This window comes from Megalobrama amblycephala, linkage group LG7, assembly GCF_018812025.1.
Source record: "Megalobrama amblycephala isolate DHTTF-2021 linkage group LG7, ASM1881202v1, whole genome shotgun sequence".
NCBI lineage: Eukaryota > Metazoa > Chordata > Actinopteri > Cypriniformes > Xenocyprididae > Megalobrama > Megalobrama amblycephala.
In genome coordinates this window covers 7403997-7410062 of record NC_063050.1, presented here as the reverse complement: position 1 = coordinate 7410062, position 6066 = coordinate 7403997, and the positions used below count along the sequence as shown (strand labels likewise).

The 6066-nt window shown below is 32.8% G+C and overlaps 1 long non-coding RNA gene across 1 annotated transcript; it reads right to left on the bottom strand.

Moving 5' to 3' along the window:
* Positions 1–315: 315 nt before the first annotated feature.
* On the bottom strand, positions 316–3602 carry LOC125271657. The gene is made up of 5 exons (XR_007185687.1): positions 3368–3602; positions 2793–2865; positions 2033–2165; positions 1773–1878; positions 316–1441 (listed from the first exon to the last, which is right to left on the bottom strand). It is a non-coding gene; the product is annotated as an uncharacterized LOC125271657 (long non-coding RNA).
* Between the last annotated feature and the right edge of the window lie 2464 nt (positions 3603–6066).

Sequence of the window (6066 nt, the reverse complement as noted above, 5' to 3'; positions counted from 1 at the left end):
TCAACATCGATCTTCTTCAGCTCTGCTTGAAGTGTTTGTATCAGTATAACCCACTGCAGCCTCTCTTTATTCACATTCCTTCCCTTTATTTATCTGGAAAACTGCCATCCTTGTCACAACATGAAAGTATATGCAACTTTTGGTGCATTGTTGTCCCAAATATCATGAATTAGATCGAAAATATTTATGTAATATATATTTATGTATTAATAAGTAAAACAATCATGGAAATTATATGTCATTTTTTTAAATTATGAAATAAACTTCAGCTTAGTTAAATTGTATTTACTCTACCAAACACTACGTTCACCATAATTTATTACACAACACTTTATTGGAGGATACAGCATAAGGTTGAAATTTGCATAAAGACAAATGAGATTCAAGATAAATAAAAACGTGTCTTCAAAAATACGTTAACGTCATAATAATCCATTCACAGACTTTACTCCTATTGCACAAATGAGCGCCACAGAATCCCATCCAGTCAACTATGATCCAGAAAACAGATTTGATATTGAGTTTAAAATAAAGATTCATTATCACAGCTGAACTGGGTTCTTGCTCTTCCCTGTACATGTCTCTATCATGTTCATGTTCTTCTTCTTCTAAACAGTTTGTTCAGTTGTACTCTACAGTACAACTGATGACCAGAAGATGTGATCACTGATGTGCTGTAGCTTTTTCTCAACCAGAGGAAGAAGTCTTAACATCCCATTGTCAGGCGTTCTTCAGTCCTGTTCTAAAAGTAAAACAAAAAAACACAGACAATTCAAGTTAAGTAGTTTAATGGACAGCCAGGTCAGCTTATGTTCTGCATGATTTAAACAGTGGTGGGCTACTCTGGCCCTCAGCGTCCACGGTCCTGCAGATTTAGCTCCAACCTCAAACCCAACTGCCTATAACTGTCTATAAGTACACCTGAAGACTTTGGTTAAATTTTCAGGTGTGCTCAATTATGGTTGGAGGTAAACTCTCCACCTCAAAAAGGAGACAGCAAAAGGGCTAGAGTTGCCTGTTCCTGATTTAACTTTACAAAACAGCAGTACATAATATATATATTATAATAAAAATGCAGCACAGACTGTAAGCTAAGTACTGAACAAAAACTGTTTTACCCATATTAACAGCAACCTGTTTTAAAAGATCTTTTAGAAAGGCATGCTCTCTTTTGAGCCTTGATTTCTTTCAGGACAACATACTCTTCTGTTTCTTGTTTCAAGAGCATAATTTGGTCAAAAACCAAGTGATAACCTGTACAATGTAAAATTGTTAAAATACTGCAATAAAAACTTTAAGGCAAGAATTAAGAATAGGCACAGGACTTACCGTACTCATGAAGAAGCCATGGCCATGCATATTTCTGCCTCTTGTGTTCCTCCGTAGCTGCACATCAGTCGTTTTTCCTCTAGGATCTTCTGTTAGTGACTTCACTTGCTATCTGTTTTAAAACACAAATACAATGTTTTAGGTCTGTGCAGTATAAGGCCTTATTTCAAGCCAAAAAAACTAGGTATTACACATAATTTAAAGAACATTTACTATTTAATTCCTATTATACTATATTATATTATATTAACTCATTATCTTCCAAAGCTTCCCTGTCTGCTTTTATCTAAAAAAACAAACAAACAAACAAACAAACAAACAAACAAACAAAAAAAACAGAAGGAACAGTTTTTAAGAACTTTTTAAGAACTTAATAGTCCTTTGAGAGAACAACATTAAATTCTGTACTACATATTACAGCATTGCCTCAACACAAGACATACCAATGGACTTCTGTCTTCTTTGGGCATGAGATGGTCATGTTCCTTCCTCACCCTAAACAAAGGACTTCGATGAGCTTGTTTTGATATAAGGACTGGTCTTCCTTCTCTGCACAGAAAAACAAGAAAGTCTCTACTTTGTGTGCAATTACTCTTGTTCTTAAAACATACAAATTGAGACAGTTATAAATCAGTTAATTTACCATACCATCCAGGAGAGCATTTGATGAGTAAATACTGATTTAAATATCTAGAAACTTTACCTGGAAAGGGCTGATCATGGCAGGTTTGCAGCGACTCACTAGTAGCTCTTGTGAGGGTCGGCTCTTAAAAGAGCTGTTGAGTTTGATGTTGTAGAGATCCTAAAAAGAAGGACTAAGTAATCTGCAAGTAATCCTGCAAGACAGAAAGGAAGGTAAATTTATTACATCACATTCAAGTTGTCAATTTACACATAACTGTAGGATTTCCTTCTGTAAAGAGTGTTGCATAATTAAATGTTAAATGCATTTATGTAATAAGTTCACTGATATGTGGGCATTTCCATGATTAAACATATGTCTTTAATAGCAAGCTATATTTATATTTAAAAGAATAAATAAAAAAATAACATGTTTCACATGCAAGCAGGACATTATCAGCAGTGTAACTGATTAGATATTGAATAGACATCAGATATTCAATTATTTTGATTATGACAAAATAATTGAATATCTGATGTCATGTGACAAGTCAAATGATAATTTCCACTCTTGCAAACAGAGGTAGTTATGAGGTGCGGAGAGACATCATGTATCATTGGAACATTTTGGGCCCAATCTGTAATCATTTTAAAGAATTCAATGGAATTAATATAAACTTTTATGTGTGGGACGTCCAACTGTCCAAGAAGGGGCACAACTGATTTACAAATAAGGTGATAAATATGTACAGGATTTGACTTTAATTTTAATTTACTGTGAGACTATTTAACAAATGCTTGATAAAATGTTTGATAAAGGGTTAAAAGCAACACATACATACCATTGCAATTATTTGCCTTTGCAGCTTTCTGTCTCCTTCATCCATTTCCAAAAGGCCCTTTTTGTCTTTTCAGCTAAAACAAGAGAAAAGAAAATATCATTATTTATAATATATAGGTTTATATATAAATATATACAGGAAAGAAGTTCTTATTGACCTTACAGTTTTTTGGATTTAACATTATTAGGCATTAAAAGCATGATAAGTGTTGTGGTTACTCTGTATTTACAACAAAAATCACATTAAAACTACCAATACTGTGGTAAAAAGCATGGTAAGTGTTGTTTTTTACCGTGCTTCTACAACAAATACCATTTTGAAACTACACTTGTACTACTTTGAACCTGATATGAATATGTTATATATATTGTGCAATATATTGCACGTCACGTGACAGTGTTTAATCACCCTAGTTTAGTATTTAATATAGAAAACAATGAAAAGCAAACCTTAGCGGAGGTGACAGATATAATGCAGTGACTGAACATGAGGGAGCTAACGTTAATCTGATTAATATCTGCAAACAGAAAAGACATTATATCAAACATTAGAACAGCGTATTTACGACTACTTACCAACATCCAGCACACGCGAACTGATGCCAAATATCGCGATGTGTTCTGAAGGAGATTTCTTCAGCGTGAGAACGGTCAGGAGTGAGAACGGGTTGACATTCACTGAGTGAATATTATGAAAATAGAATATATATTTCTCGCTAAAAATGTAATCAAACCTTATTTTTATGCAGAAACTAACTCAAAATATTGTTCATAGCAACCAAAACGTAGCAGTTTCACATTATTCTGGCGAGATCAGATAAATCTTTGCAACAACGCGCAAGCGAGTGATTATGTACATTCACTGAATGAATATTATGAAAATAAATAATATATATTTTTTGCTTAAAATGTAATCAAACCTTATTTTGATGCAGAAAATAAAATATTGTTCATAGCAACCAAAACGTAGCAGTTTCACATTATTCTGGCGAGATCAGAAAAATCTTTGCAACAACGTTAAACTCACCGCTGAAAACGCTAAACCTTTGCGTGGACTTTGATATCAGATTGCGAGCGGTTTTAAACATCAAAAACCAGTTGGAGGGCCAGATAAAAATTATCTGGGTGCCGCCATTTGACTCCCCTGGCATAAATAATATTTTGTAGCCCGATCAGAAAAAAGGGAGTAAATAATTAAAACAAAATGAACAGCATTAGCTGCTACGTGTGAAAAGAAACCTGCTTTGGATGTATTATGTTCAGGACAAACGTAATAGCACTGCAATAAATTGGCTTTATTAGGTTAAGGACCAACGTAATAGCACTGCTTATATTAGGTTAAGGACCAACGTAATAGCACTGCTTATATGTTGGCATGTAACGTAATTGCGATTTGCAAAATAGTTTCCTCAGAACGTATTTCATGGGATACAGGGTTGGGAAATTCAAATGTTGATATCAAGAATACATATTTCTGCGAGTAATGACATCATTGTTGATATCAAGCATTAACATTTTTACTAGTGGAAATTCAAATGTTGATATCAACAATTGTCATTGTTACTAGTAGAAATGTAATTCCAGATATCAAGAATTAACATTTTAACTAGTGAAAACTGAATTGTTGATATCAAAATTTCATATCCTGGGAATGATTAAAAGTCAAAACGGCTTGCCTATTGCCTTTCCCAGGATATAAATTGCTGATATCAAGAATTCTAGTTTTTACTAGTGGAAAAAAATTCTTGATATCAAAAATAAGCATTTTAACTAGTGAAAATTGAATTGTTGTTATCAAAAATTAACCTTGTTACTAGTGGAAATGTAATTCTTGATATCAAAAATTGCCATTGTTACTAGTGGAAATGTAATTCCTGATATCAAGAATTAGCATTTTAACTAGTGAAAACTGAATTGTTGATATCAAGAATTCATATCCTGAGATGTGAATAAAAGTCAAAACGGCTTGCCATATATATGTATATATATATATATATATATATATATATATATATATATATATATATATGTATATATATGCATATATATATGTATATATATATGTATATATATGCCATATATATATATGTATATATATATATATATATATATATATATATTTTACATTGCCCCTTTTTTACATTTGAGCCCCTGCCCCTGAGGAACTCTCTGCATGTCCCTGTCTGTTATTATTGCACCGTTTAATGTACAACAACACTAATGTACAAATATTATCTGACACCATTTATAAGTAGCCTGTAAATATAGCATCTAACTACTATGGGCACTTATTGCAAAGAGAATACTTTTTTATAGGGCAAATAGAATATTTCGCTTTTTTCACTTAGTGTAAGTAGCATATAAGAAATGGTGCTATTTTCACTTAGTGTAAATAGATTCTGTTGCTATTTTCACTTAGAGCTATTTTTCACATTTCGCAGTCTGTTCCCACGGATTTAAACTGTACTCGTCCAAGAAGAGAACAGGCTTCTGGGTTATCGCAAATAAAATAATGACATTTTTATATAGGGCAAACAGAATGAACCTTAGGCCAATTACTTTTTGTGTAGGCCTATGTGGAATGCATCAAATTGTCTTAACTGCATGCTTAAAATAATTCTCTGAGGCACTTTTTTTCTAACTCAGAAAACACCGATTTTAGGGTAAGGTCAAGAAGGGATACAGCTACGGACACTGGGAATGCGCTAAATTAATATTTGGTCATTTCATTACTGTATGAGCACGAACAGCCCATTACCAACACATGTATATCAAACTTATAAACATGGAGACATGTTTATAAACATGTCTGTAAACATATGTATATATGTATATGTAAACATGGAGAACAATAAATGACCACACATGCTGAGTTTTATGAATTTATGATGCTGGTGGTGAGTGTAAAATCAAATTCAAAACAGCCATTTCACCTGGAAGATTAAGGCTGTGATAATGTTGTAATGTTGGCCACAAGAGGGGGCCATACGATAAGGAATCTTTTAACCTTAATCTTTTCTCTATCATTTTTTTCTTTGTTTTTTCACTTTTACATGCCCCAATAAAATATTATTTGTCAAGTTTCCAGACATGATTGCTGTAGGCCTACATTTAAAAGGAAGAGACCATTTTATTCATCTCTTTTAACATAACATACACGATTCCATTCTATTCCGTATTGTTTTGCAGGAAAAAGCTCTGTAATGGAACAGTAGAGGCACTTTACCAAAACAGAAAAAAAAAAGTTTACGAATAAAGCATTCATTAGTTATTTT